At 76.9% G+C, this 27,016-nt stretch overlaps 26 non-coding genes across 26 annotated transcripts; all 26 read right to left on the bottom strand.

The window, feature by feature from the left end:
• Positions 1 to 253: 253 nt before the first annotated feature.
• On the bottom strand, positions 254 to 372 carry LOC149745640 (5S ribosomal RNA). Its single transcript, XR_016389700.1, has one exon. It is a non-coding gene; the product is annotated as a 5S ribosomal RNA (ribosomal RNA).
• A 934-nt stretch (positions 373 to 1,306) lies between these two features.
• On the bottom strand, positions 1,307 to 1,425 carry LOC149745639 (5S ribosomal RNA). Its single transcript, XR_016390016.1, has one exon. It is a non-coding gene; the product is annotated as a 5S ribosomal RNA (ribosomal RNA).
• A 934-nt stretch (positions 1,426 to 2,359) lies between these two features.
• Positions 2,360 to 2,478, bottom strand: LOC149745638 (5S ribosomal RNA). The gene has a single exon (XR_016389942.1). It is a non-coding gene; the product is annotated as a 5S ribosomal RNA (ribosomal RNA).
• A 934-nt stretch (positions 2,479 to 3,412) lies between these two features.
• LOC149745637 (5S ribosomal RNA) lies at positions 3,413 to 3,531 on the bottom strand. The gene has a single exon (XR_016390129.1). It is a non-coding gene; the product is annotated as a 5S ribosomal RNA (ribosomal RNA).
• A 933-nt stretch (positions 3,532 to 4,464) lies between these two features.
• On the bottom strand, positions 4,465 to 4,583 carry LOC149745636 (5S ribosomal RNA). The gene has a single exon (XR_016389834.1). It is a non-coding gene; the product is annotated as a 5S ribosomal RNA (ribosomal RNA).
• A 933-nt stretch (positions 4,584 to 5,516) lies between these two features.
• Positions 5,517 to 5,635, bottom strand: LOC149745635 (5S ribosomal RNA). Its single transcript, XR_016389833.1, has one exon. It is a non-coding gene; the product is annotated as a 5S ribosomal RNA (ribosomal RNA).
• Positions 5,636 to 6,566: 931 nt separating this feature from the next.
• LOC149745634 (5S ribosomal RNA) lies at positions 6,567 to 6,685 on the bottom strand. Its single transcript, XR_016390213.1, has one exon. It is a non-coding gene; the product is annotated as a 5S ribosomal RNA (ribosomal RNA).
• A 932-nt stretch (positions 6,686 to 7,617) lies between these two features.
• On the bottom strand, positions 7,618 to 7,736 carry LOC149745633 (5S ribosomal RNA). The gene has a single exon (XR_016389745.1). It is a non-coding gene; the product is annotated as a 5S ribosomal RNA (ribosomal RNA).
• A 932-nt stretch (positions 7,737 to 8,668) lies between these two features.
• On the bottom strand, positions 8,669 to 8,788 carry LOC149745632 (5S ribosomal RNA). Its single transcript, XR_016390316.1, has one exon. It is a non-coding gene; the product is annotated as a 5S ribosomal RNA (ribosomal RNA).
• A 932-nt stretch (positions 8,789 to 9,720) lies between these two features.
• On the bottom strand, positions 9,721 to 9,839 carry LOC149745631 (5S ribosomal RNA). The gene has a single exon (XR_016390798.1). It is a non-coding gene; the product is annotated as a 5S ribosomal RNA (ribosomal RNA).
• Positions 9,840 to 10,772: 933 nt separating this feature from the next.
• Positions 10,773 to 10,891, bottom strand: LOC149745630 (5S ribosomal RNA). Its single transcript, XR_016390035.1, has one exon. It is a non-coding gene; the product is annotated as a 5S ribosomal RNA (ribosomal RNA).
• A 933-nt stretch (positions 10,892 to 11,824) lies between these two features.
• On the bottom strand, positions 11,825 to 11,943 carry LOC149745629 (5S ribosomal RNA). The gene has a single exon (XR_016389832.1). It is a non-coding gene; the product is annotated as a 5S ribosomal RNA (ribosomal RNA).
• Positions 11,944 to 12,876: 933 nt separating this feature from the next.
• On the bottom strand, positions 12,877 to 12,995 carry LOC149745628 (5S ribosomal RNA). Its single transcript, XR_016390797.1, has one exon. It is a non-coding gene; the product is annotated as a 5S ribosomal RNA (ribosomal RNA).
• Positions 12,996 to 13,929: 934 nt separating this feature from the next.
• LOC149745627 (5S ribosomal RNA) lies at positions 13,930 to 14,048 on the bottom strand. Its single transcript, XR_016390796.1, has one exon. It is a non-coding gene; the product is annotated as a 5S ribosomal RNA (ribosomal RNA).
• A 931-nt stretch (positions 14,049 to 14,979) lies between these two features.
• LOC149745626 (5S ribosomal RNA) lies at positions 14,980 to 15,098 on the bottom strand. Its single transcript, XR_016390795.1, has one exon. It is a non-coding gene; the product is annotated as a 5S ribosomal RNA (ribosomal RNA).
• A 934-nt stretch (positions 15,099 to 16,032) lies between these two features.
• On the bottom strand, positions 16,033 to 16,151 carry LOC149745625 (5S ribosomal RNA). Its single transcript, XR_016390034.1, has one exon. It is a non-coding gene; the product is annotated as a 5S ribosomal RNA (ribosomal RNA).
• A 922-nt stretch (positions 16,152 to 17,073) lies between these two features.
• On the bottom strand, positions 17,074 to 17,192 carry LOC149745624 (5S ribosomal RNA). The gene has a single exon (XR_016390794.1). It is a non-coding gene; the product is annotated as a 5S ribosomal RNA (ribosomal RNA).
• Positions 17,193 to 18,126: 934 nt separating this feature from the next.
• On the bottom strand, positions 18,127 to 18,245 carry LOC149745623 (5S ribosomal RNA). Its single transcript, XR_016389967.1, has one exon. It is a non-coding gene; the product is annotated as a 5S ribosomal RNA (ribosomal RNA).
• Positions 18,246 to 19,180: 935 nt separating this feature from the next.
• On the bottom strand, positions 19,181 to 19,299 carry LOC149745622 (5S ribosomal RNA). Its single transcript, XR_016390792.1, has one exon. It is a non-coding gene; the product is annotated as a 5S ribosomal RNA (ribosomal RNA).
• Positions 19,300 to 20,230: 931 nt separating this feature from the next.
• On the bottom strand, positions 20,231 to 20,349 carry LOC149745621 (5S ribosomal RNA). Its single transcript, XR_016390151.1, has one exon. It is a non-coding gene; the product is annotated as a 5S ribosomal RNA (ribosomal RNA).
• Positions 20,350 to 21,281: 932 nt separating this feature from the next.
• On the bottom strand, positions 21,282 to 21,400 carry LOC149745620 (5S ribosomal RNA). The gene has a single exon (XR_016389831.1). It is a non-coding gene; the product is annotated as a 5S ribosomal RNA (ribosomal RNA).
• A 933-nt stretch (positions 21,401 to 22,333) lies between these two features.
• Positions 22,334 to 22,452, bottom strand: LOC149745619 (5S ribosomal RNA). Its single transcript, XR_016389830.1, has one exon. It is a non-coding gene; the product is annotated as a 5S ribosomal RNA (ribosomal RNA).
• Positions 22,453 to 23,383: 931 nt separating this feature from the next.
• LOC149745618 (5S ribosomal RNA) lies at positions 23,384 to 23,502 on the bottom strand. Its single transcript, XR_016389660.1, has one exon. It is a non-coding gene; the product is annotated as a 5S ribosomal RNA (ribosomal RNA).
• A 932-nt stretch (positions 23,503 to 24,434) lies between these two features.
• LOC149745617 (5S ribosomal RNA) lies at positions 24,435 to 24,553 on the bottom strand. The gene has a single exon (XR_016389744.1). It is a non-coding gene; the product is annotated as a 5S ribosomal RNA (ribosomal RNA).
• Positions 24,554 to 25,485: 932 nt separating this feature from the next.
• LOC149745616 (5S ribosomal RNA) lies at positions 25,486 to 25,605 on the bottom strand. The gene has a single exon (XR_016390378.1). It is a non-coding gene; the product is annotated as a 5S ribosomal RNA (ribosomal RNA).
• A 932-nt stretch (positions 25,606 to 26,537) lies between these two features.
• Positions 26,538 to 26,656, bottom strand: LOC149745615 (5S ribosomal RNA). The gene has a single exon (XR_016390791.1). It is a non-coding gene; the product is annotated as a 5S ribosomal RNA (ribosomal RNA).
• Positions 26,657 to 27,016: the final 360 nt, after the last annotated feature.

The raw sequence follows: 27,016 nt of genomic DNA, 5'->3' as shown, positions 1-27,016 counted from the left end.
CACGGCAATCGGGCCCGCGGCGGAGCCTGGGTCCGGGCCAGGCACCCCGGGGGCGTCTGGGGTGCGGCTGCCTTCCAGGGCCGCCTTCTGGCCGCCTGGCGGGCCGGGCTGGCGGGGAGCGCCCCCTCCGGCGCGCGCGCCGTGGTGGGAGGGGCCTGAGGAGGCGGGGCCTGCAGCGGGGCCCCGGCGCGGGCGGAGCCGGCGGCCACCGCCCGCGGGCGAGTTAAAGGAGAAGGCGGAGCGGGAGGCAAAAAGCCTACAGCACCCGGTATTCACAGGCGGTCTCCCATCCAAGTACTAACCAGGCCCGACCCTGCTTAGCTTCCGAGATCAGACGAGATCGGGCGCGTTCAGGGTGGTATGGCCGTAGACGGGGGCGGGGACGGCGGGCTGCCTCTTGAGGCCCACTTTCGCTGGCGCTTGCGCCTCACCGCCAGCCTGGCGGTCAGCCCGCCCCGGCAGGACCCCGTCGCCCGCCCAGGCAGGGGGAACGGAGGTCTCGGGTACCGGGCGGTGGCGGAGGCGGAGGGTTTGGCCACCCCCTCCCAGCCGAGGGCGGGCGTGACCCAGCGAACCCTTCGGCGCTAGGCGCCCCGCCCAAGATCCGGCCCGTCGCTCACAGGGACGTGGCCCCGGAGGCTTCAGGGCCCGGGGCCCGCGGTCCCTTGGGCATCGCCCCTGCCCGCCCACGCGGCGCTAGGCGCCGCCCAGCCGCAGCCCGGGCCGGCCCTCCTGCCCGACAGCAGCTGGCACGAAGCCACTGGGAGCCACCATCGTGTCGCCACGGCCCCTCAGCCCCGGCGAGGCCACCCTTGCCCGCACACCACCCGCCGAGCTCAGGAGCCCGCCCCTGGCGGCCGGCAGGCCCGGGGAAGCGGCCCCTGCCCTCGATCCCGCTCCCGCACCCGGCCGCGGCGGCGACACGGCGGGGGGCGGGGCTTTTGCCGGAGGGAGCTGTGGAGGGACACACCCACCGGCACACAGGTGGCGGCCCCGGGGCGGGGCGCCGGTGGGGGCGGCCAGGTGCAGGTCGAGGGGCTCGCTGGCCGAAGGGACGGCAACCGGGCCCGCGGTGGAGCCTGGGTCCGGGCCAGGCACCCCGGGGGCGTCTGGGGTGCGGCTGCCTTCCAGGGCCGCCTTCTGGCCGCCTGGCGGGCCGGGCCGGCGGGGAGCGCCCCCTCCGGCGCGCGCGCCGTGGTGGGAGGGGCCTGAGGAGGCGGGGCCTGCAGCGGGGCCCCGGCGCGGGCGGAGCCGGCGGCCACCGCCCGCGGGCGAGTTAAAGGAGAAGGCGGAGCGGGAGGCAAAAAGCCTACAGCACCCGGTATTCCCAGGCGGTCTCCCATCCAAGTACTAACCAGGCCCGACCCTGCTTAGCTTCCGAGATCAGACGAGATCGGGCGCGTCCAGGGTGGTATGGCCGTAGACGGGGGCGGGGACGGCGGGCTGCCTCTTGAGGCCCACTTTCGCTGGCGCTTGCGCCTCACCGCCAGCCTGGCGGTCAGCCCGCCCCAGCAGGACCCCGTCGCCCGCCCAGGCAGGGGGAACGGATGTCTCGGGTACCGGGCGGTGGCGGAGGCGGAGGGTTTGGCCACCCCCTCCCAGCCGAGGGCGGGCGTGACCCAGCGAACCCTTCGGCGCTAGGCGCCCCGCCCAAGATCCGGCCCGTCGCTCACAGGGACGTGGCCCCGGAGGCTTCAGGGCCCGGGGCCCGCGGTGCCTTGGGCATCGCCCCTGCCCGCCCACGCGGCGCTAGGCGCCGCCCAGCCGCAGCCCGGGCCGGCCCTCCTGCCCGACAGCAGCTGGCCCGAAGCCACTGGGAGCCACCATCGTGTCGCCATGGCCCCTCAGCCCCGGCGAGGCCACCCTTGCCCGCACACCACCCGCCGAGCTCAGGAGCCCGCCCCTGGCGGCCGGCAGGCCCGGGGAAGCGGCCCCTGCCCTCGATCCCGCTCCCGCACCCGGCAGCGGCGGCGACACGGCGGGGGGCGGGGCTTTTGCCGGAGGGAGCTGTGGAGGGACACACCCACCGGCACACAGGGGGCGGCCCCGGGGCGGGGCGCCGGTGGGGGCGGCCAGGTGCAGGTCGACGGGCTCGCTGGCCGAAGGGACGGCAACCGGGCCCGCGGCGGAGCCTGGGTCCGGGCCAGGCACCCCGGGGGCGTCTGGGGTGCGGCTGCCTTCCAGGGCCGCCTTCTGGCCGCCTGGCGGGCCGGGCTGGCGGGGAGCGCCCCCTCCGGCGCGCGCGCCGTGGTGGGAGGGGCCTGAGGAGGCGGGGCCTGCAGCGGGGCCCCGGCGCGGGCGGAGCCGGCGTCCACCGCCCGCGGGCGATTTAAAGGAGAAGGCGGAGCGGGAGGCAAAAATCCTACAGCACCCGGTATTCCCAGGCGGTCTCCCATCCAAGTACTAACCAGGCCCGACCCTGCTTAGCTTCCGAGATCAGACGAGATCGGGCGCGTTCAGGGTGGTATGGCCGTAGACGGGGGCGGGGACGGCGGGCTGCCTCTTGAGGCCCACTTTCGCTGGCGCTTGCGCCTCACCGCCAGCCTGGCGGTCAGCCCGCCCCGGCAGGACCCCGTCGCCCGCCCAGGCAGGGGGAACGGAGGTCTCGGGTACCGGGCGGTGGCGGAGGCGGAGGGTTTGGCCACCCCCTCCCAGCCGAGGGCGGGCGTGACCCAGCGAACCCTTCGGCGCTAGGCGCCCCGCCCAAGATCCGGCCCGTCGCTCACAGGGACGTGGCCCCGGAGGCTTCAGGGCCCGGGGCCCGCGGTCCCTTGGGCATCGCCCCTGCCCGCCCACGCGGCGCTAGGCGCCGCCCAGCCGCAGCCCGGGCCGGCCCTCCTGCCCGACAGCAGCTGGCACGAAGCCACTGGGAGCCACCATCGTGTCGCCACGGCCCCTCAGCCCCGGCGAGGCCACCCTTGCCCGCACACCACCCGCCGAGCTCAGGAGCCCGCCCCTGGCGGCCGGCAGGCCCGGGGAAGCGGCCCCTGCCCTCGATCCCGCTCCCGCACCCGGCAGCGGCGGCGACACGGCGGGGGGCGGGGCTTTTGCCGGAGGGAGCTGTGGAGGGACACACCCACCGGCACACAGGTGGCGGCCCCGGGGCGGGGCGCCGGTGGGGGCGGCCAGGTGCAGGTCGACGGGCTCGCTGGCCGAAGGGACGGCAACCGGGCCCGCGGCGGAGCCTGGGTCCGGGCCAGGCACCCCGGGGGCGTCTGGGGTGCGGCTGCCTTCCAGGGCCGCCTTCTTGCCGCCTGGCGGGCCGGGCCGGCGGGGAGCGCCCCCTCCGGCGCGCGTGCCGTGGTGGGAGGGGCCTGAGGAGGCGGGGCCTGCAGCGGGGCCCCGGCGCGGGCGGAGCCGGCGGCCACCGCCCGCGGGCGATTTAAAGGAGAAGGCGGAGCGGGAGGCAAAAAGGCTACAGCACCCGGTATTCCCAGGCGGTCTCCCATCCAAGTACTAACCAGGCCCGACCCTGCTTAGCTTCCGAGATCAGACGAGATCGGGCGCGTTCAGGGTAGTATGGCCGTAGACGGGGGCGGGGACGGCGGGCTGCCTCTTGAGGCCCACTTTCGCTGGCGCTTGCGCCTCACCGCCAGCCTGGCGGTCAGCCCGCCCCGGCAGGACCCCGTCGCCCGCCCAGGCAGGGGGAACGGAGGTCTCGGGTACCGGGCGGTGGCGGAGGCGGAGGGTTTGGCCACCCCCTCCCAGCCGAGGGCGGGCGTGACCCAGCGAACCCTTCGGCGCTTGGCGCCCCGCCAAGATCCCGCCCGTCGCTCACAGGGACGTGGCCCCGGAGGCTTCAGTGCCCGGGGCCCGCGGTCCCTTGGGCATCGCCCCTGCCCGCCCACGCGGCGCTAGGCGCCGCCCAGCCGCAACCCGGGCCGGCCCTCCTGCCCGACAGCAGCTGGCCCGAAGCCACTGGGAGCCACCATCGTGTCGCCACGGCCCCTCAGCCCCGGCGAGGCCACCCTTGCCCGCACACCACCCGCCGAGCTCAGGAGCCCGCCCCTGGCGGCCGGCAGGCCCGGGGAAGCGGCCCCTGCCCTCGATCCCGCTCCCGCACCTGGCAGCGGCGGCGACACGGCGGGGGGCGGGGCTTTTGCTGGAGGGAGCTGTGGAGGGACACAGCCACCGGCACACAGGTGGCGGCCCCGGGGCGGGGCGCCGGTGGGGGCGGCCAGGTGCAGGTCGACGGGCTCGCTGGCCGAAGGGACGGCAACCGGGCCCGCGGCGGAGCCTGGGTCCGGGCCAGGCACCCCGGGGGCGTCTGGGGTGCGGCTGCCTTCCAGGGCCGCCTTCTGGCCGCCTGGCGGGCCGGGCCGGCGGGGAGCGCCCCCTCCGGCGCGCGTGCCGTGGTGGGAGGGGCCTGAGGAGGCGGGGCCTGCAGCGGGGCCCCGGCGCGGGCGGAGCCGGCGGCCACCGCCCGCGGGCGAGTTAAAGGAGAAGGCGGAGCGGGAGGCAAAAAGCCTACAGCACCCGGTATTCCCAGGCGGTCTCCCATCCAAGTACTAACCAGGCCCGACCCTGCTTAGCTTCCGAGATCAGACGAGATCGGGCGCGTTCAGGGTAGTATGGCCGTAGACGGGGGCGGGGACGGCGGGCTGCCTCTTGAGGCCCACTTTCGCTGGCGCTTGCGCCTCACCGCCAGCCTGGCGGTCAGCCCGCCCCGGCAGGACCCCGTCGCCCGCCCAGGCAGGGGGAACGGAGGTCTCGGGTACCGGGCGGTGGCGGAGGCGGAGGGTTTGGCCACCCCCTCCCAGCCGAGGGCGGGCGTGACCCAGCGAACCCTTCGGCGCTTGGCGCCCCGCCAAGATCCCGCCCGTCGCTCACAGGGACGTGGCCCCGGAGGCTTCAGTGCCCGGGGCCCGCGGTCCCTTGGGCATCGCCCCTGCCCGCCCACGCGGCGCTAGGCGCCGCCCAGCCGCAACCCGGGCCGGCCCTCCTGCCCGACAGCAGCTGGCCCGAAGCCACTGGGAGCCACCATCGTGTCGCCACGGCCCCTCAGCCCCGGCGAGGCCACCCTTGCCCGCACACCACCTGCCGGGCTCAGGAGCCCGCCCCTGGCGGCCGGCAGGCCCGGGGAAGCAGCCCCTGCCCTCGATCCCGCTCCCGCACCCGGCCGCGGCGGCGACACGGCGGGGGGCGGGGCTTTTGCCGGAGGGAGCTGTGGAGGGACACACCCACCGGCACACAGGTGGCGGCCCCGGGGCGGGGCGCCGGTGGGGGCGGCCAGGTGCAGGTCGAGGGGCTCGCTGGCCGAAGGGACGGCAACCGGGCCCGCGGCGGAGCCTGGGTCCGGGCCAGGCACCCCGGGGGCGTCTGGGGTGCGGCTGCCTTCCAGGGCCGCCTTCTGGCCGCCTGGCGGGCCGGGCCGGCGGGGAGCGCCCCCTCCGGCGCGCGCGCCGTGGTGGGAGGGGCCTGAGGAGGCGGGGCCTGCAGCGGGGCCCCGGCGCCGGCGGAGCCGGCGGCCACCGCCCGCGGGCGAGTTAAAGGAGAAGGCGGAGCGGGAGGCAAAAAGCCTACAGCACCCGGTATTCCCAGGCGGTCTCCCATCCAAGTACTAACCAGGCCCGACCCTGCTTAGCTTCCGAGATCAGACGAGATCGGGCGCGTTCAGGGTAGTATGGCCGTAGACGGGGGCGGGGACGGCGGGCTGCCTCTTGAGGCCCACTTTCGCTGGCGCTTGCGCCTCACCGCCAGCCTGGCGGTCAGCCCACCCCGGCAGGACCCCGTCGCCCGCCCAGGCAGGGGGAACGGAGGTCTCGGGTACCGGGCGGTGGCGGAGGCGGAGGGTTTGGCCACCCCCTCCCAGCCGAGGGCGGGCGTGACCCAGCGAACACTTCGGCGCTTGGCGCCCCGCCAAGATCCCGCCCGTCGCTCACAGGGACGTGGCCCCGGAGGCTTCAGGGCCCGGGGCCCGCGGTCCCTTGGGCATCGCCCCTGCCCGCTCACGCGGCGCTAGGCGCCGCCCGGCCGCAGCCCGGGCCGGCCCTCCTGCCCGACAGCAGCTGGCCCGAAGCCACTGGGAGCCACCATCGTGTCGCCACGGCCCCTCAGCCCCGGCGAGGCCACCCTTGCCCGCACACCACCCGCCGAGCTCAGGAGCCCGCCCCTGGGGCCGGCAGGCCCGGGGAAGCGGCCCCTGCTCTCGATCCCGCTCCCGCACCGGGCCGCGGCGGCGACACGGCGGGGGCGGGGCTTTTGCCGGAGGGAGCTGTGGAGGGACACACCCACCGGCACACAGGTGGCGGCCCCGGGGCGGGGCGCCGGTGGGGGCGGCCAGGTGCAGGTCGACGGGCTCGCTGGCCGAAGGCACGGCAACCGGGCCCGCGGCGGAGCCTGGGTCCGGGCCAGGCACCCCGGGGGCGTCTGGGGTGCGGCTGCCTTCCAGGGCCGCCTTCTGGCCGCCTGGCGGGCCGGGCCGGCGGGGAGCGCCCCCTCCGGCGCGCGCGCCGTGGTGCGAGGGGCCTGAGGAGGCGGGGCCTGCAGCGGAGCCCCGGCGCGGGCGGAGCCGGCGGCCAGCGCCCGCGGGCGAGTTCAAGGAGAAGGCGGAGCGGGAGGCAAAACGCCTACAGCACCCGGTATTCCCAGGAGGTCTCCCATCCAAGTATTAACCAGGCCCGACCCTGCTTAGCTTCCGAGATCAGACGAGATCGGGCGCGTTCAGGGTGGTATGGCCGTAGACGGGACGGGGACGGCGGGCTGCCTCTTGAGGCCCACTTTCGCTGGCGCTTGCGACTCACCGCCAGCCTGGCGGTCAGCCCGCCCCGGCAGGACCCCGTCGCCCGCCCAGGCAGGGGGAACGGAGGTCTCGGGTACCGGGCGGTGGCGGAGGCGGAGGGTTTGGCCACCCCCTCCCAGCCGAGGGCGGGCGTGACCCAGCGAACCCTTCGGCGCTTGGCGCCCCGCCCAAGATCCGGCCCGTCGCTCACAGGGACGTGGCCCCGGAGGCTTCAGGGCCCGGGGCCCGCGGTCCCTTGGGCATCGCCCCTGCCCGACCACGCGGCGCTAGGCGCCGCCCGGCCGCATCCCGGGCCGGCCCTCCTGCCCGACAGCAGCTGGCCCGAAGCCACTGGGAGCCACCATCGTGTCGCCACGGCCCCACAGCCCCGGCGAGGCCACCCTTGCCCGCACACCACCCGCCGAGCTCAGGAGCCCGCCCCTGGCGGCCGGCAGGCCCGGGGAAGCGGCCCCTGCCCTCGATCCCGCTCCCGCACACGGCCGCGGCGGCGACACGGCGGGGGCTGGGCTTTTGCGAGAGGGAGCTGTGGAGGGACACACCCACCGGCACACAGGTGGCGGCCCCGGGGCGGGGCGCCGGTGGGGGCGGCCAGGTGCAGGTCGACGGGCTCGCTGGCCGAAGGCACGGCAACCGGGCCCGCGGCGGAGCCTGGGTCCGGGCCAGGCACCCCGGGGGCGTCTGGGGTGCGGCTGCCTTCCAGGGCCGCCTTCTGGCCCCCTGGCGGGCCGGGCCGGCGTGGAGCGCCCCCTCCGGCGCGCGCGCCGTGGTGGGAGGGGCCTGAGGAGGCGGGGCCTGCAGCGGGGCCCCGGCGCGGGCGGAGCCGGCGGCCACCGCCCGCGGGCGAGTTAAAGGAGAAGGCGGAGCGGGAGGCAAAAAGCCTACAGCACCCGGTATTCCCAGGCGGTCTCCCATCCAAGTACTAACCAGGCCCGACCCTGCTTAGCTTCCGAGATCAGACGAGATCGGGCGCGTTCAGGGTGGCATGGCCGTAGACGGGACGGGGACGGCGGGCTGCCTCTTGAGGCCCACTTTCGCTGGCGCTTGCGCCTCACCGCCAGCCTGGCGGTCAGCCCGCCCCGGCAGGACCCCGTCGCCCGCCCAGGCAGGGGGAACGGAGGTCTCGGGTACCAGGCGGTGGCGGAGGCGGAGGGTTTGGCCACCCCCTCCCAGCCGAGGGCGGGCGTGACCCAGCGAACCATTCGGCGCTTGGCGCCCCGCCCAAGATCCGGCCCGTCGCTCACAGGGACGTGGCCCCGGAGGCTTCAGGGCCCGGGGCCCGCGGTCCCTTGGGCATCGCCCCTGCCCGCCCACGCGGCGCTAGGCGCCGCCCAGCCGCAGCCCGGGGCGGCCCTCCTGCCCGACAGCAGCTGGCCCGAAACCACTGGGAGCCACCATCGTGTCGCCACGGCCCCTCAGCCCCGGCGAGGCCACCCTTGCCCGCACACCACCCGCCGAGCTCAGGAGCCCGCCCCTGGCGGCCGGCAGGCCCTGGGAAGAGGCCCCTGCCCTCGATCCCGCTCCCGCACCCGGCCGCGCCGGCGACACGGCGGGGGGCGGGGCTTTTGCCGGAGGGAGCTGTGGAGGGACACACCCACCGGCACACAGGTGGCGGCCCCGGGGCGGGGCGCCGGAGGGGGCGGCCAGGTGCAGGTCGAGGGGCTCGCTGGCCGAAGGGACGGCAACCGGGCCCACGGCGGAGCCTGGGTCCGGGCCAGGCACCCTGGGGGCGTCTGGGGTGCGGCTGCCTTCCAGGGCCGCCTTCTGGCCGCCTGGCGGGCCGGGCCGGCGGGGAGCGCCCCCTCCGGCGCGTGCGCCGTGGTGGGAGGGGCCTGAGGAGGAGGGGCCTGCAGCGGGGCCCCGGCGCGGGCGGAGCCGGCGGCCACCGCCCGCGGGCGAGTAAAGGAGAAGGCGGAGCGGGAGGCAAAAAGCCTACAGCACCCGGTATTCCCAGGCGGTCTCCCATCCAAGTACTAACCAGGCCCGACCCTGCTTAAGCTTCCGAGATCAGACGAGATCGGGCGCGTTCAGGGTGGTATGGCCGTAGACGGGGGCGGGGACGGCGGGCTGCCTCTTGAGGCCCACTTTCGCTGGCGCTTGCGCCTCACCGACAGCCTGGCGGTCAGCCCGCCCCGGCAGGACCCCGTCGCCCGCCCAGGCAGGGGGAACGGAGGTCTCGGGTACCGGGCGGTGGCGGAGGCGGAGGGTTTGGCCACCCCCTCCCAGCCGAGGGCGGGCGTGACCCAGCGAACCCTTCGGCGCTTGGCGCCCCGCCAAGATCCCGCCCGTCGCTCACAGGGACGTGGCCCCGGAGGCTTCAGGGCCCGGGGCCCACGGTCCCTTGGGCATCGCCCCTGCCCGCCCACGCGGCGCTAGGCGCCGCCCGGCCGCAGCCCGGGCCGGCCCTCCTGCCCGACAGCAGCTGGCCCGAAGCCACTGGGAGCCACCATCGTGTCGCCACGGCCCCTCAGCCCCGGCGAGGCCACCCTTGCCCGCACACCACCCGCCGAGCTCAGGAGCCCGCCCCTGGCGGCCGGCAGGCCCGGGGAAGCGGCCCCTGCCCTCGATCCCGCTCCCGCACCCGGCCGCGGCGGCGACACGGCGGGGGCGGGGCTTTTGCCGGAGGGAGCTGTGGAGGGACACACCCACCGGCACACAGGTGGCGGCCCCGGGGCGGGGCGCCGGTGGGGGCGGCCAAGTGCAGGTCGACGGGCTCGCTGGCCGAAGGCACGGCAACCGGGCCCGCGGCGGAGCCTGGGTCCGGGCCAGGCACCCCGGGGGCATCTGGGGTGCGGCTGCCTTCCAGGGCCGCCTTCTGGCCGCCTGGCGGGCCGGACCGGCGGGGAGCGCCCCCTCCGGCGCGCGCGCCGTGGTGCGAGGGGCCTGAGGAGGCGGGGCCTGCAGCGGAGCCCCGGCGCGGGCGGAGCCGGCGGCCACCGCCCGCGGGCGAGTTCAAGGAGAAGGCGGAGCGGGAGGCAAAAAGCCTACAGCACCCGGTATTCCCAGGCGGTCTCCCATCCAAGTACTAACCAGGCCCGACCCTGCTTAGCTTCCGAGATCAGACGAGATCGGGCGCGTTCAGGGTGGTATGGCCGTAGACGGGACGGGGACGGCGGGCTGCCTCTTGAGGCCCACTTTCGCTGGCGCTTGCGCCTCACCGCCAGCCTGGCGGTCAGCCCGCCCCGGCAGGACCCCGTCGCCCGCCCAGGCAGGGGGAACGGAGGTCTCGGGTACCGGGCGGTGGCGGAGGCGGAGGGTTTGGCCACCCCCTCCCAGCCGAGGGCGGGCGTGACCCAGCGAACCCTTCGGCGCTTGGCGCCCCGCCCAAGATCCGGCCCGTCGCTCACAGGGACGTGGCCCCGGAGGCTTCAGGGCCCGGGGCCCGCGGTCCCTTGGGCATCGCCCCTGTCCGCCCACGCGGCGCTAGGCGCCGCCCGGCCGCAGCCCGGGCCGGCCCTCCTGCCCGACAGCAGCTGGCCCGAAGCCACTGGGAGCCACCATCGTGTCGCCACGGCCCCTCAGCCCCGGCGAGGCCACCCTTGCCCGCACACCACCCGCCGGGCTCAGTAGCCCGCCCCTGGCGGACGGCAGGCCAGGGGAAGCGGCCCCTGCCCTCGATCCCGCTCCCGCACCCGGCCGCGGCGGCGACACGGCGGGGGGCGGGGCTTTTGCCGGAGGGAGCTGTGGAGGGACACACCCACCGGCACACAGGTGGCGGCCCCGGGGCGGGTCGCCGGTGGTGGCGGCCAGGTGCAGGTCGAGGGGCTCGCTGGCGGAAGGCACGGCAATCGGGCCCGCGGCGGAGCCTGGGTCTGGGCCAGGCACCCCGGGGGCGTCTGGGGTGCGGCTGCCTTCCAGGGCCGCCTTCTGGCCGCCTGGCGGGCCGGGCTGGCGGGGAGCGCCCCCTCCGGCGCGCGCGCCGTGGTGGGAGGGGCCTGAGGAGGCGGGGCCTGCAGCGGGACCCGGGCGCGGGCGGAGCCGGCGGCCACCGCCCGCGGGCGAGTTAAAGGAGAAGGCGGAGCGGGAGGCAAAAACCCTACAGCACCCGGTATTCCCAGGCGGTCTCCCATCCAAGTACTAACCAGGCCCGACCCTGCTTAGCTTCCGAGATCAGACGAGATCGGGCGCGTTCAGGGTGGTATGGCCGTAGACGGGGGCGGGGACGGCGGGCTGCCTCTTGAGGCCCACTTTCGCTGGCGCTTGCGCCTCACCGCCAGCCTGGCGGTCAGCCCGCCCCGGCAGGACCCCGTCGCCCGCCCAGGCAGGGGGAACGGAGGTCTCGGGTACCGGGCGGTGGCGGAGGCGGAGGGTTTGGCCACCCCCTCCCAGCCGAGGGCGGGCGTGACCCAGCGAACCCTTCGGCGCTTGGCGCCCCGCCAAGATCCCGCCCGTCGCTCACAGGGACGTGGCCCCGGAGGCTTCAATGCCCGGGGCCCGCGGTCCCTTGGGCATCGCCCCTGCCCGCCCACGCGGCGCTAGGCGCCGCCCAGCCGCAACCCGGGCCGGCCCTCCTGCCCGACAGCAGCTGGCCCGAAGCCACTGGGAGCCACCATCGTGTCGCCACGGCCCCTCAGCCCCGGCGAGGCCACCCTTGCCCGCACACCACCCGCCGAGCTCAGGAGCCCGCCCCTGGCGGCCGGCAGGCCCGGGGAAGCGGCCCCTGCCCTCGATCCCGCTCCCGCACCCGGCAGCGGCGGCGACACGGCGGGGGGCGGGGCTTTTGCCGGAGGGAGCTGTGGAGGGACACAGCCACCGGCACACAGGTGGCGGCCCCGGGGCGGGGCGCCGGTGGGGGCGGCCAGGTGCAGGTCGACGGGCTCGCTGGCCGAAGGGACGGCAACCGGGCCCGCGGCGGAGCCTGGGTCCGGGCCAGGCACCCCGGGGGCGTCTGGGGTGCGGCTGCCTTCCAGGGCCGCCTTCTGGCCGCCTGGCGGGCCGGGCCGGCGGGGAGCGCCCCCTCCGGCGCGCGTGCCGTGGTGGGAGGGGCCTGAGGAGGCGGGGCCTGCAGCGGGGCCCCGGCGCGGGCGGAGCCGGCGGCCACCGCCCGCGGGCGAGTTAAAGGAGAAGGCGGAGCGGGAGGCAAAAAGCCTACAGCACCCGGTATTCCCAGGCGGTCTCCCATCCAAGTACTAACCAGGCCCGACCCTGCTTAGCTTCCGAGATCAGACGAGATCGGGCGCGTTCAGGGTAGTATGGCCGTAGACGGGGGCGGGGACGGCGGGCTGCCTCTTGAGGCCCACTTTGGCTGGCGCTTGCGCCTCACCGCCAGCCTGGCGGTCAGCCCGCCCCGGCAGGACCCCGTCGCCCGCCCAGGCAGGGGGAACGGAGGTCTCGGGTACCGGGCGGTGGCGGAGGCGGAGGGTTTGGCCACCCCCTCCCAGCCGAGGGCGGGCGTGACCCAGCGAACCCTTCGGCGCTTGGCGCCCCGCCAAGATCCCGCCCGTCGCTCACAGGGACGTGGCCCCGGAGGCTTCAGTGCCCGGGGCCCGCGGTCCCTTGGGCATCGCCCCTGCCCGCCCACGCGGCGCTAGGCGCCGCCCAGCCGCAACCCGGGCCGGCCCTCCTGCCCGACAGCAGCTGGCCCGAAGCCACTGGGAGCCACCATCGTGTCGCCACGGCCCCTCAGCCCCGGCGAGGCCACCCTTGCCCGCACACCACCTGCCGGGCTCAGGAGCCCGCCCCTGGCGGCCGGCAGGCCCGGGGAAGCAGCCCCTGCCCTCGATCCCGCTCCCGCACCCGGCCGCGGCGGCGACACGGCGGGGGGCGAGGCTTTTGCCGGAGGGAGCTGTGGAGGGACACACCCACCGGCACACAGGTGGCGGCACCGGGGCGGGGCGCCGGTGGGGGCGGCCAGGTGCAGGTCGAGGGGCTCGCTGGCCGAAGGGACGGCAACCGGGCCCGCGGCGGAGCCTGGGTCCGGGCCAGGCACCCCGGGGGCGTCTGGGGTGCGGCTGCCTTCCAGGGCCGCCTTCTGGCCGCCTGGCGGGCCGGGCCGGCGGGGAGCGCCCCCTCCGGCGCGCGCGCCGTGGTGGGAGGGGCCTGAGGAGGCGGGGCCTGCAGCGGGGCCCCGGCGCGGGCGGAGCCGGCGGCCACCGCCCGCGGGCGAGTTAAAGGAGAAGGCGGAGCAGGAGGCAAAAAGCCTACAGCACCCGGTATTCCCAGGCGGTCTCCCATCCAAGTACTAACCAGGCCCGACCCTGCTTAGCTTCCGAGATCAGACGAGATCGGGCGCGTTCAGGGTGGTATGGCCGTAGACGGGGGCGGGGACGGCGGGCTGCCTCCTGAGGCCCACTTTCGCTGTCGCTTGCGCCTCACCGCCAGCCTGGCGGTCAGCCCGCCCCGGCGGGACCCCGTCGCCCGCCCAGGCAGGGGGAGCGGAGGTCTCGGGTACCAGGCGGTGGCGGAGGCGGAGGGTTTGGCCACCCCCTCCCAGCCGAGGGCGGGCGTGACCCAGCGAACCCTTCGGCGCTTGGCGCCCCGCCCAAGATCCGGCCCGTCGCTCACAGGGACGTGGCCCCGGAGGCTTCAGGGCCCGGGGCCCGCGGTCCCTTGGGCATCGCCCCTGTCCGCCCACGCGGCGCTAGGCGCCTCCCGGCCGCAGCCCGGGCCGGCCCTCCTGCCCGACAGCAGCTGGCCCGAAGCCACTGGGAGCCACCATCGTGTCGCCACGGCCCCTCAGCCCCGGCGAGGCCACCCTTGCCCGCACACCACCCGCCGAGCTCAGGAGCCCGCCCCTGGCGGCTGGCAGGCCCGGGGAAGCGGCCCCTGCCCTCGATCCCGCTCCCGCACCCGGCCGCGGCGGCGACACGGCGGGGGGCGGGGCTTTTGCCGGAGGGAGCTGTGGAGGGACACACCCACCGGCACACAGGTGGCGGCCCCGGGGCGGGGCGCCGGTGGGGGCGGCCAGGTGCAGGTCGAGGGGCTCGCTGGCCGAAGGGACGGCAACCGGGCCCGCGGCGGAGCCTGGGTCCGGGCCAGGCACCCCGGGGGCGTCTGGGGTGCGGCTGCCTTCCAGGGCCGCCTTCTGGCCGCCTGGCGGGCCGGGCCGGCGGGGAGCGCCCCCTCCGGCGCGCGCGCCGTGGTGGGAGGGGCCTGAGGAGGCGGGGCCTGCAGCGGGGCCCCGGCGCCGGTGGAGCCGGCGGCCACCGCCCGCGGGCGAGTTAAAGGAGAAGGCGGAGCGGGAGGCAAAAAGCCTACAGCACCCGGTATTCCCAGGCGGTCTCCCATCCAAGTACTAACCAGGCCCGACCCTGCTTAGCTTCCGAGATCAGACGAGATCGGGCGCGTTCAGGGTGGTATGGCCGTAGACGGGGGCGGGGACGGCGGGCTGCCTCTTGAGGCCCACTTTCGCTGGCGCTTGCGCCTCACCGCCAGCCTGGCGGTCAGCCCGCCCCGGCAGGACCCCGTCGCCCGCCCAGGAAGGGGGAACGGAGGTCTCGGGTACCGGGCGGTGGCGGAGGCGGAGGGTTTGGCCACCCCCTCCCAGCCGAGGGCGGGCGTGACCCAGCGAACACTTCGGCGCTTGGCGCCCCGCCAAGATCCCGCCCGTCGCTCACAGGGACGTGGCCCCGGAGGCTTCAGGGCCCGGGGCCCGCGGTCCCTTGGGCATCGCCCCTGCCCGCTCACGCGGCGCTAGGCGCCGCCCGGCCGCAGCCCGGGCCGGCCCTCCTGCCCGACAGCAGCTGGCCCGAAGCCACTGGGAGCCACCATCGTGTCGCCACGGCCCCTCAGCCCCGGCGAGGCCACCCTTGCCCGCACACCACCCGCCGAGCTCAGGAGCCCGCCCCTGGGGCCGGCAGGCCCGGGGAAGCGGCCCCTGCTCTGGATCCCGCTCCCGCACCCGGCCGCGGCGGCGACACGGCGGGGGCGGGGCTTTTGCCGGAGGGAGCTGTGGAGGGACACACCCACCGGCACACAGGTGGCGGCCCCGGGGCGGGGCGCCGGTGGGGGCGGCCAGGTGCAGGTCGAGGGGCTCGCTGGCCGAAGGGACGGCAACCGGGCCCGCGGCGGAGCCTGGGTCCGGGCCAGGCACCCCGGGGGCGTCTGGGGTGCGGCTGCCTTCCAGGGCCGCCTTCTGGCCGCTTGGCGGGCCGGGCCGGCGGGGAGCGCCCGCTCCGGCGCGCGCGCCGTGCTGGGAGGGGCCTGAGGAGGCGGGGCCTGCAGCGGGGCCCCGGCGCCGGCGGAGCCGGCGGCCACCGCCCGCGGGCGAGTTAAAGGAGAAGGCGGAGCGGGAGGCAAAAAGCCTACAGCACCCGGTATTCCCAGGCGGTCTCCCATCCAAGTACTAACCAGGCCCGACCCTGCTTAGCTTCCGAGATCAGACGAGATCGGGCGCGTTCAGGGTGGTATGGCCGTAGACGGGGGCGGGGACGGCGGGCTGCCTCTTGAGGCCCACTTTCGCTGGCGCTTGCGCCTCACCGCCAGCCTGGCGGTCAGCCCGCCCCGGCAGGACCCCGTCGCCCGCCCAGGAAGGGGGAACGGAGGTCTCGGGTACCGGGCGGTGGCGGAGGCGGAGGGTTTGGCCACCCCCTCCCAGCCGAGGGCGGGCGTGACCCAGCGAACACTTCGGCGCTTGGCGCCCCGCCCAAGATCCGGCCCGTCGCTCACAGGGACGTGGCCCCGGAGGCTTCAGGGCCCGGGGCCCGCGGTCCCTTGGGCATCGCCCCTGTCCGCCCACGCGGCGCTAGGCGCCGCCCGGCCGCAGCCCGGGCCGGCCCTCCTGCCCGACAGCAGCTGGCCCGAAGCCACTGGGAGCCACCATCGTGTCGCCACGGCCCCTCAGCCCCGGCGAGGCCACCCTTGCCCGCACACCACCCGCCGGGCTCAGTAGCCCGCCCCTGGCGGACGGCAGGCCAGGGGAAGCGGCCCCTGCCCTCGATCCCGCTCCCGCACCCGGCCGCGGCGGCGACACGGCGGGGGGCGGGGCTTTTGCCGGAGGGAGCTGTGGAGGGACACACCCACCGGCACACAGGTGGCGGCCCCGGGGCGGGTCGCCGGTGGTGGCGGCCAGGTGCAGGTCGAGGGGCTCGCTGGCGGAAGGCACGGCAATCGGGCCCGCGGCGGAGCCTGGGTCTGGGCCAGGCACCCCGGGGGCGTCTGGGGTGCGGCTGCCTTCCAGGGCCGCCTTCTGGCCGCCTGGCGGGCCGGGCTGGCGGGGAGCGCCCCCTCCGGCGCGCGCGCCGTGGTGGGAGGGGCCTGAGGAGGCGGGGCCTGCAGCGGGACCCGGGCGCGGGCGGAGCCGGCGGCCACCGCCCGCGGGCGAGTTAAAGGAGAAGGCGGAGCGGGAGGCAAAAACCCTACAGCACCCGGTATTCCCAGGCGGTCTCCCATCCAAGTACTAACCAGGCCCGACCCTGCTTAGCTTCCGAGATCAGACGAGATCGGGCGCGTTCAGGGTGGTATGGCCGTAGACGGGGGCGGGGACGGCGGGCTGCCTCTTGAGGCCCACTTTCGCTGGCGCTTGCGCCTCACCGCCAGCCTGGCGGTCAGCCCGCCCCGGCAGGACCCCGTCGCCCGCCCAGGCAGGGGGAACGGAGGTCTCGGGTACCGGGCGGTGGCGGAGGCGGAGGGTTTGGCCACCCCCTCCCAGCCGAGGGCGGGCGTGACCCAGCGAACCCTTCGGCGCTTGGCGCCCCGCCCAAGATCCGGCCCGTCGCTCACAGGGACGTGGCCCCGGAGGCTTCAGGGCCCGGGGCCCGCGGTCCCTTGGGCATCGCCCCTGCCCGCCCACGCGGCGCTAGGCGCCGCCCATCCGCAGCCCGGGCCGGCCCTCCTGCCCGACAGCAGCTGGCCCGAAGCCACTGGGAGCCACCATCGTGTCGCCACGGCCCCTCAGCCCCGGCGAGGCCACCCTTGCCCGCACACCACCCGCCGAGCTCAGGAGCCCGCCCCTGGCGGCCGGCAGGCCCGGGGAAGCGGCCCCTGCCCTCGATCCCGCTCCCGCACCCGGCCGCGGCGGCGACACGGCGGGGGGCGGGGCTTTTGCCGGAGGGAGCTGTGGAGGGACACACCCACCGGCACACAGGTGGCGGCCCCGGGGCGGGGCGCCGGTGGGGGCGGCCAGGTGCAGGTCGAGGGGCTCGCTGGCCGAAGGGACGGCAACCGGGCCCGCGGCGGAGCCTGGGTCCGGGCCAGGCACCCCGGGGGCGTCTGGGGTGCGGCTGCCTTCCAGGGCCGCCTTCTGGCTGGGCCGGCGGGGAGCGCCCCCTCCGGCGCGCGCGCCGTGGTGGGAGGGGCCTGAGGAGGCGGGGCCTGCAGCGGGGCCCCGGCGCGGGCCGAGCCGGCGGCCACCGCCCGCGGGCGAGTTAAAGGAGAAGGCGGAGCGGGAGGCAAAAAGCCTACAGCACCCGGTATTCCCAGGCGGTCTCCCATCCAAGTACTAACCAGGCCCGACCCTGCTTAGCTTCCGAGATCAGACGAGATCGGGCGCGTTCAGGGTGGTATGGCCGTAGACGGGGGCGGGGACGGCGGGCTGCCTCTTGAGGCCCACTTTCGCTGGCGCTTGCGCCTCACCGCCAGCCTGGCGGTCAGCCCGCCCCGGCAGGACCCCGTCGCCCGCCCAGGCAGGGGGAACGGAGGTCTCGGGTACCGGGCGGTGGCGGAGGCGGAGGGTTTGGCCACCCCCTCCCAGCCGAGGGCGGGCGTGACCCAGCGAACCCTTCCGCGCTTGGCGCCCCGCCCAAGATCCGGCCCGTCGCTCACATGGACGTGGCCCCGGAGGCTTCAGGGCCCGGGGCCCGCGGTCCCTTGGGCATCGCCCCGGCCCGCCCACGCTGCGCTAGGCGCCGCCCAGCCGCAACCCGGGCCGGCCCTCCTGCCCGACAGCAGCTGGCCCGAAGCCACTGGGAGCCACCATCGTGTCGCCACGGCCCCTCAGCCCCGGCGAGGCCACCCTTGCCCGCACACCACCCGCCGAGATCAGGAGCCCGCCCCTGGCGGCCGGCAGGCCCGGGGAAGCGGCCCCTGCCCTCGATCCCGCTCCCGCACCCGGCAGCGGCGGCGACACGGCGGGGGGCGGGGCTTTTGCCGGAGGGAGCTGTGGAGGGACACACCCACCGGCAAACAGGTGGCGGCCCCGTGGCGGGGCGCCGGTGGGGGCGGCCAGGTGCAGGTCGACGGGCTCGCTGGCCGAAGGGACGGCAACCGGGCCCGCGGCGGAGCCTGGGTCCGGGCCAGGCACCCCGGGGGCGTCTGGGGTGCGGCTGCCTTCCAGGGCCGCCTTCTGGCCGCCTGGCGGGCCGGGCCGGCGGGGAGCGCCCCCTCCGGCGCGCGCGCCGTGGTGGGAGGGGCCTGAGGAGGCGGGGCCTGCAGCGGGGCCCCGGCGCGGGCGGAGCCGGCGGCCACCGCCCGCGGGCGAGTTAAAGGAGAAGGCGGAGCGGGAGGCAAAATGCCTACAGCACCCGGTATTCCCAGGCGGTCTCCCATCCAAGTACTAACCAGGCCCGACCCTGCTTAGCTTCCGAGATCAGACGAGATCGGGCGCGTTCAGGGTAGTATGGCCGTAGACAGGGGCGGGGACGGCGGGCTGCCTCTTGAGGCCCACTTTCGCTGGCGCTTGCGCCTCACCGCCAGCCTGGCGGTCAGCCCGCCCCGGCAGGACCCCGTCGCCCGCCCAGGCAGGGGGAACGGAGGTCTCGGGTACCGGGCGGTGGCGGAGGCGGAGGGTTTGGCCACCCCCTCCCAGCCGAGGGCGGGCGTGACCCAGCGAACCCTTCGGCGCTTGGCGCCCCGCCCAAGATCCGGCCCGTCGCTCACAGGGACGTGGCCCCGGAGGCTTCAGGGCCCGGGGCCCGCGGTCCCTTGGGCATCGCCCCTGCCCGCCCACGCGGCGCTAGGCGCCGCCCATCCGCAGCCCGGTCCGGCCCTCCTGCCCGACAGCAGCTGGCCCGAAGCCACTGGGAGCCACCATCGTGTCGCCACGGCCCCTCAGCCCCGGCGAGGCCACCCTTGCCCGCACACCACCCGCCGAGCTCAGGAGCCCGCCCCTGGCGGCCGGCAGGCCCCTGGGAAGCGGCCCCTGCCCTGGATCCCGCTCCCGCACCCGGCCGCGGCGGCGACACGGCGGGGGGCGGGGCTTTTGCCGGAGGGAGCTGTGGAGGGACACACCCACCGGCACAAAGGTGGCGGCCCCGGGGCGGGGCGCCGGTGGGGGCGGCCAGGTGCAGGTCGAGGGGCTCGCTGGCCGAAGGGACGGCAACCGGGCCCGCGGCGGAGCCTGGGTCCGGGCCAGGCACCCCGGGGGCGTCTGGGGTGCGGCTGCCTTCCAGGGCCGCCTTCTGGTCGCCTGGCGGGCCGGGCCGGCGGGGAGCGCCCCCTCCGGCGCGCGCGCCGTGGTGGGAGGGGCCTGAGGAGGCGGGGCCTGCAGCGGGGCCCCGGCGCGGGCGGAGCCGGCGGCCACCGCCCGCGGGCGAGTTAAAGGAGAAGGCGGAGCGGGAGGCAAAAAGCCTACAGCACCCGGTATTCCCAGGCGGTCTCCCATCCAAGTACTAACCAGGCCCGACCCTGCTTAGCTTCCGAGATCAGACGAGATCGGGCGCGTTCAGGGTGGTATGGCCGTAGACGGGGGCGGGGACGGCGGGCTGTCTCTTGAGGCCCACTTTCGCTGGCGCTTGCGCCTCACCGCCAGCCTGGCGGTCAGCCCGCCCCGGCAGGACCCCGCCGCCCGCCCAGGCAGGGGGAACGGAGGTCTCGGGTACCGGGCGGTGGCGGAGGCGGAGGGTTTGGCCACCCCCTCCCAGCCGAGGGCGGCGTGACCCAGCGAACCCTTCGGCGCTTGGCGCCCCGCCAAGATCCCGCCCGTCGCTCACAGGGACGTGGCCCCGGAGGCTTCAGTGCCCGGGGCCCGCGGTCCCTTGGGCATCGCCCCTGCCCGCCCACGCGGCGCTAGGCGCCGCCCAGCCGCAGCCCGGGCCGGCCCTCCTGCCCGACAGCAGCTGGCCCGAAGCCACTGGGAGCCACCATCGTATCGCAACGGCCCCTCAGCCCCGGCGAGGCCACCCTTGCCCGCACACCACCCGCCGAGCTCAGGAGCCCGCCCCTGGCGGCCGGCAGGCCCGGGGAACCGGCCCCTGCCCTCGATCCCGCTCCCGCACCCGGCAGCGGCGGCGACACGGCGGGGGCGGGGCTTTTGCCGGAGGGAGCTGTGGAGGGACACACCCACCGGCACACAGGTGGCGGCCCCGGGGCGGGGCGCCGGTGGGGGCGGCCAGGTGCAGGTCGAGGGGCTCGCTGGCCGAAGGGACGGCAACCGGGCCCGCGGCGGAGCCTGGGTCCGGGCCAGGCACCCCGGGGGCGTCTGGGGTGCGGCTGCCTTCCAGGGCCGCCTTCTGGCCGCCTGGCGGGCCGGGCCGGCGGGGAGCGCCCCCTCCGGCGCGCGCGCCGTGGTGGGAGGGGCCTGAGGAGGCGGGGCCTGCAGCGGGGCCCCGGCGCGGGAGGAGCCGGCGGCCACCGCCCGCGGGCGAGTTAAAGGAGAAGGCGGAGCGGGAGGCAAAAACCCTACAGCACCCGGTATTCCCAGGCGGTTTCCCATCCAAGTACTAACCAGGCCCGACCCTGCTTAGCTTCCGAGATCAGACGAGATCGGGCGCGTTCAGGGTGGTATGGCCGTAGACGGGACGGGGACGGCGGGCTGCCTCTTGAGGCCCACTTTCCCTGGCGCTTGCGCCTCACCGCCAGCCTGGCGGTCAGCCCGCCCCGGCAGGACCCCGTCGCCCGCCCAGGCAGGGGGAACGGAGGTCTCGGGTACCGGGCGGTGGCGGAGGCGGAGGGTTTGGCCACCCCCTCCCAGCCGAGGGCGGGCGTGACCCAGCGAACCCTTCGGCGCTTGGCGCCCCGCCCAAGATCCGGCCCGTCGCTCACAGGGACGTGGCCCCGGAGGCTTCAGGGCCCGGGGCCCGCGGTCCCTTGGGCATCGCCCCTGCCCGCCCATGCGGCGCTAGGCGCCGCCCAGCCGCAGCCCGGGCCGGCCCTCCTGCCCGACAGCAGCTGGCCCGAAGCCACTGGGAGCCACCATCGTGTCGCCACGGCCCCTCAGCCCCGACGAGGCCACCCTTGCCCGCACACCACCCGCCGAGCTCAGGAGCCCGCCCCTGGCGGCCGGCAGGCCCGGGGAAGCGGCCCCTGCCCTCGATCCCGCTCCCGCACCCGGCCGCGGCGGCGACACGGCAGGGGGCGGGGCTTTTGCCGGAGGGAGCTGTGGAGGGACACACCCACCGGCACACAGGTGGCGGCCCCGGGGCGGGGCGCCGGTGGGGGCGGCCAGGTGCAGGTCGAGGGGCTCGCTGGCCGAAGGGACGGCAACCGGGCCCGCGGCGGAGCCTGGGTCCGGGCCAGGCACCCCGGGGGCGTCTGGGGTGCGGCTGCCTTCCAGGGCCGCCTTCTGGCCGCCTGGCCGCCCGGGCCGGCGGGGAGCGCCCCCTCCGGCGCTCGCGCCGTGGTGGGAGGGGCCTGAGGAGGAGGGGCCTGCAGCGGGGCCCCGGCGCGGGCGGAGCCGGCGGCCACCGCCCGCGGGAGAGTAAAGGAGAAGGCGGAGCGGGAGGCAAAAAGCCTACAGCACCCGGTATTCCCAGGCGGTCTCCCATCCAAGTACTAACCAGGCCCGACCCTGCTTAGCTTCCGAGATCAGACGAGATCGGGCGCGTTCAGGGTAGTATGGCCGTAGACGGGGGCGGGGACGGCGGGCTGCCTCTTGAGGCCCACTTTCGCTGGCGCTTGCGCCTCACCGCCAGCCTGGCGGTCAGCCCGCCCCGGCAGGACCCCGTCGCCCGCCCAGGCAGGGGGAACGGAGGTCTCGGGTACCGGGCGGTGGCGGAGGCGGAGGGTTTGGCCACCCCCTCCCAGCCGAGGGCGGGCGTGACCCAGCGAACCCTTCGGCGCTTGGCGCCCCGCCAAGATCCCGCCCGTCGCTCACAGTGACGTGGCCCCGGAGGCTTCAGTGCCCGGGGCCCGCGGTCCCTTGGGCATCGCCCCTGCCCGCCCACGCGGCGCTAGGCGCAGCCCAGCCGCAACCCGGGCCGGCCCTCCTGCCCGACAGCAGCTGGCCCGAAGCCACTGGGAGCCACCATCGTGTCGCCACGGCCCCTCAGCCCCGGCGAGGCCACCCTTGCCCGCACACCACCTGCCGGGCTCAGGAGCCCGCCCCTGGCGGCCGGCAGGCCCGGGGAAGCAGCCCCTGCCCTCGATCCCGCTCCCGCACCCGGCCGCGGCGGCGACACGGCGGGGGGCGGGGCTTTTGCCGGAGGGAGCTGTGGAGGGACACACCCACCGGCACACAGGTGGCGGCCCCGGGGCGGGGCGCCGGTGGGGGCGGCCAGGTGCAGGTCGAGGGGCTCGCTGGCCGAAGGGACGGCAACCGGGCCCGCGGCGGAGCCTGGGTCCGGGCCAGGCACCCCGGGGGCGTCTGGGGTGCGGCTGCCTTCCAGGGCCGCCTTCTGGCCGCCTGGCGGGCCGGGCCGGCGGGGAGCGCCCCCTCCGGCGCGCGCGCCGTGGTGGGAGGGGCCTGAGGAGGCGGGGCCTGCAGCGGGGCCCCGGCGCCGGCGGAGCCGGCGGCCACCGCCCGCGGGCGAGTTAAAGGAGAAGGCGGAGCGGGAGGCAAAAAGCCTACAGCACCCGGTATTCCCAGGCGGTCTCCCATCCAAGTACTAACCAGGCCCGACCCTGCTTAGCTTCCGAGATCAGACGAGATCGGGCGCGTTCAGGGTAGTATGGCCGTAGACGGGGGCGGGGACGGCGGGCTGCCTCTTGAGGCCCACTTTCGCTGGCGCTTGCGCCTCACCGCCAGCCTGGCGGTCAGCCCACCCCGGCAGGACCCCGTCGCCCGCCCAGGCAGGGGGAACGGAGGTCTCGGGTACCGGGCGGTGGCGGAGGCGGAGGGTTTGGCCACCCCCTCCCAGCCGAGGGCGGGCGTGACCCAGCGAACACTTCGGCGCTTGGCGCCCCGCCAAGATCCCGCCCGTCGCTCACAGGGACGTGGCCCCGGAGGCTTCAGGGCCCGGGGCCCGCGGTCCCTTGGGCATCGCCCCTGCCCGCTCACGCGGCGCTAGGCGCCGCCCGGCCGCAGCCCGGGCCGGCCCTCCTGCCCGACAGCAGCTGGCCCGAAGCCACTGGGAGCCACCATCGTGTCGCCACGGCCCCTCAGCCCCGGCGAGGCCACCCTTGCCCGCACACCACCCGCCGAGCTCAGGAGCCCGCCCCTGGGGCCGGCAGGCCCGGGGAAGCGGCCCCTGCTCTCGATCCCGCTCCCGCACCGGGCCGCGGCGGCGACACGGCGGGGGCGGGGCTTTTGCCGGAGGGAGCTGTGGAGGGACACACCCACCGGCACACAGGTGGCGGCCCCGGGGCGGGGCGCCGGTGGGGGCGGCCAGGTGCAGGTCGACGGGCTCGCTGGCCGAAGGCACGGCAACCGGGCCCGCGGCGGAGCCTGGGTCCGGGCCAGGCACCCCGGGGGCGTCTGGGGTGCGGCTGCCTTCCAGGGCCGCCTTCTGGCCGCCTGGCGGGCCGGGCCGGCGGGGAGCGCCCCCTCCGGCGCGCGCGCCGTGGTGCGAGGGGCCTGAGGAGGCGGGGCCTGCAGCGGAGCCCCGGCGCGGGCGGAGCCGGCGGCCAGCGCCCGCGGGCGAGTTCAAGGAGAAGGCGGAGCGGGAGGCAAAACGCCTACAGCACCCGGTATTCCCAGGAGGTCTCCCATCCAAGTACTAACCAGGCCCGACCCTGCTTAGCTTCCGAGATCAGACGAGATCGGGCGCGTTCAGGGTGGTATGGCCGTAGACGGGACGGGGACGGCGGGCTGCCTCTTGAGGCCCACTTTCGCTGGCGCTTGCGACTCACCGCCAGCCTGGCGGTCAGCCCGCCCCGGCAGGACCCCGTCGCCCGCCCAGGCAGGGGGAACGGAGGTCTCGGGTACCGGGCGGTGGCGGAGGCGGAGGGTTTGGCCACCCCCTCCCAGCCGAGGGCGGGCGTGACCCAGCGAACCCTTCGGCGCTTGGCGCCCCGCCCAAGATCCGGCCCGTCGCTCACAGGGACGTGGCCCCGGAGGCTTCAGGGCCCGGGGCCCGCGGTCCCTTGGGCATCGCCCCTGCCCGACCACGCGGCGCTAGGCGCCGCCCGGCCGCATCCCGGGCCGGCCCTCCTGCCCGACAGCAGCTGGCCCGAAGCCACTGGGAGCCACCATCGTGTCGCCACGGCCCCACAGCCCCGGCGAGGCCACCCTTGCCCGCACACCACCCGCCGAGCTCAGGAGCCCGCCCCTGGCGGCCGGCAGGCCCGGGGAAGCGGCCCCTGCCCTCGATCCCGCTCCCGCACACGGCCGCGGCGGCGACACGGCGGGGGCTGGGCTTTTGCGAGAGGGAGCTGTGGAGGGACACACCCACCGGCACACAGGTGGCGGCCCCGGGGCGGGGCGCCGGTGGGGGCGGCCAGGTGCAGGTCGACGGGCTCGCTGGCCGAAGGCAGGGCAACCGGGCCCGCGGCGGAGCCTGGGTCCGGGCCAGGCACCCCGGGGGCGTCTGGGGTGCGGCTGCCTTCCAGGGCCGCCTTCTGGCCCCCTGGCGGGCCGGGCCGGCGTGGAGCGCCCCCTCCGGCGCGCGCGCCGTGGTGGGAGGGGCCTGAGGAGGCGGGGCCTGCAGCGGGGCCCCGGCGCGGGCGGAGCCGGCGGCCACCGCCCGCGGGCGAGTTAAAGGAGAAGGCGGAGCGGGAGGCAAAAAGCCTACAGCACCCGGTATTCCCAGGCGGTCTCCCATCCAAGTACTAACCAGGCCCGACCCTGCTTAGCTTCCGAGATCAGACGAGATCGGGCGCGTTCAGGGTGGCATGGCCGTAGACGGGACGGGGACGGCGGGCTGCCTCTTGAGGCCCACTTTCGCTGGCGCTTGCGCCTCACCGCCAGCCTGGCGGTCAGCCCGCCCCGGCAGGACCCCGTCGCCCGCCCAGGCAGGGGGAACGGAGGTCTCGGGTACCAGGCGGTGGCGGAGGCGGAGGGTTTGGCCACCCCCTCCCAGCCGAGGGCGGGCGTGACCCAGCGAACCATTCGGCGCTTGGCGCCCCGCCCAAGATCCGGCCCGTCGCTCACAGGGACGTGGCCCCGGAGGCTTCAGGGCCCGGGGCCCGCGGTCCCTTGGGCATCGCCCCTGCCCGCCCACGCGGCGCTAGGCGCCGCCCAGCCGCAGCCCGGGGCGGCCCTCCTGCCCGACAGCAGCTGGCCCGAAACCACTGGGAGCCACCATCGTGTCGCCACGGCCCCTCAGCCCCGGCGAGGCCACCCTTGCCCGCACACCACCCGCCGAGCTCAGGAGCCCGCCCCTGGCGGCCGGCAGGCCCGGGGAAGAGGCCCCTGCCCTCGATCCCGCTCCCGCACCCGGCCGCGCCGGCGACACGGCGGGGGGCGGGGCTTTTGCCGGAGGGAGCTGTGGAGGGACACACCCACCGGCACACAGGTGGCGGCCCCGGGGCGGGGCGCCGGAGGGGGCGGCCAGGTGCAGGTCGAGGGGCTCGCTGGCCGAAGGGACGGCAACCGGGCCCACGGCGGAGCCTGGGTCCGGGCCAGGCACCCTGGGGGCGTCTGGGGTGCGGCTGCCTTCCAGGGCCGCCTTCTGGCCGCCTGGCGGGCCGGGCCGGCGGGGAGCGCCCCCTCCGGCGCGTGCGCCGTGGTGGGAGGGGCCTGAGGAGGAGGGGCCTGCAGCGGGGCCCCGGCGCGGGCGGAGCCGGCGGCCACCGCCCGCGGGCGAGTAAAGGAGAAGGCGGAGCGGGAGGCAAAAAGGCTACAGCACCCGGTATTCCCAGGCGGTCTCCCATCCAAGTACTAACCAGGCCCGACCCTGCTTAAGCTTCCGAGATCAGACGAGATCGGGCGCGTTCAGGGTGGTATGGCCGTAGACGGGGGCGGGGACGGCGGGCTGCCTCTTGAGGCCCACTTTCGCTGGCGCTTGCGCCTCACCGACAGCCTGGCGGTCAGCCCGCCCCGGCAGGACCCCGTCGCCCGCCCAGGCAGGGGGAACGGAGGTCTCGGGTACCGGGCGGTGGCGGAGGCGGAGGGTTTGGCCACCCCCTCCCAGCCGAGGGCGGGCGTGACCCAGCGAACCCTTCGGCGCTTGGCGCCCCGCCAAGATCCCGCCCGTCGCTCACAGGGACGTGGCCCCGGAGGCTTCAGGGCCCGGGGCCCACGGTCCCTTGGGCATCGCCCCTGCCCGCCCACGCGGCGCTAGGCGCCGCCCGGCCGCAGCCCGGGCCGGCCCTCCTGCCCGACAGCAGCTGGCCCGAAGCCACTGGGAGCCACCATCGTGTCGCCACGGCCCCTCAGCCCCGGCGAGGCCACCCTTGCCCGCACACCACCCGCCGAGCTCAGGAGCCCGCCCCTGGCGGCCGGCAGGCCCGGGGAAGCGGCCCCTGCCCTCGATCCCGCTCCCGCACCCGGCCGCGGCGGCGACACGGCGGGGGCGGGGCTTTTGCCGGAGGGAGCTGTGGAGGGACACACCCACCGGCACACAGGTGGCGGCCCCGGGGCGGGGCGCCGGTGGGGGCGGCCAAGTGCAGGTCGACGGGCTCGCTGGCCGAAGGCACGGCAACCGGGCCCGCGGCGGAGCCTGGGTCCGGGCCAGGCACCCCGGGGGCATCTGGGGTGCGGCTGCCTTCCAGGGCCGCCTTCTGGCCGCCTGGCGGGCCGGACCGGCGGGGAGCGCCCCCTCCGGCGCGCGCGCCGTGGTGCGAGGGGCCTGAGGAGGCGGGGCCTGCAGCGGAGCCCCGGCGCGGGCGGAGCCGGCGGCCACCGCCCGCGGGCGAGTTCAAGGAGAAGGCGGAGCGGGAGGCAAAAAGCCTACAGCACCCGGTATTCCCAGGCGGTCTCCCATCCAAGTACTAACCAGGCCCGACCCTGCTTAGCTTCCGAGATCAGACGAGATCGGGCGCGTTCAGGGTGGTATGGCCGTAGACGGGACGGGGACGGCGGGCTGCCTCTTGAGGCCCACTTTCGCTGGCGCTTGCGCCTCACCGCCAGCCTGGCGGTCAGCCCGCCCCGGCAGGACCCCGTCGCCCGCCCAGGCAGGGGGAACGGAGGTCTCGGGTACCGGGCGGTGGCGGAGGCGGAGGGTTTGGCCACCCCCTCCCAGCCGAGGGCGGGCGTGACCCAGCGAACCCTTCGGCGCTTGGCGCCCCGCCCAAGATCCGGCCCGTCGCTCACAGGGACGTGGCCCCGGAGGCTTCAGGGCCCGGGGCCCGCGGTCCCTTGGGCATCGCCCCTGTCCGCCCACGCGGCGCTAGGCGCCGCCCGGCCGCAGCCCGGGCCGGCCCTCC

Source organism: Delphinapterus leucas, chromosome 19, assembly GCF_059928025.1.
Source record: "Delphinapterus leucas isolate spDelLeu-1000000601 "Yukka" chromosome 19, BTC_Dleu_Yukka2, whole genome shotgun sequence".
In the NCBI taxonomy this organism is placed as follows: domain Eukaryota; kingdom Metazoa; phylum Chordata; class Mammalia; order Artiodactyla; family Monodontidae; genus Delphinapterus; species Delphinapterus leucas.
This window is presented reverse-complemented; position numbering and strand designations above follow the sequence as displayed.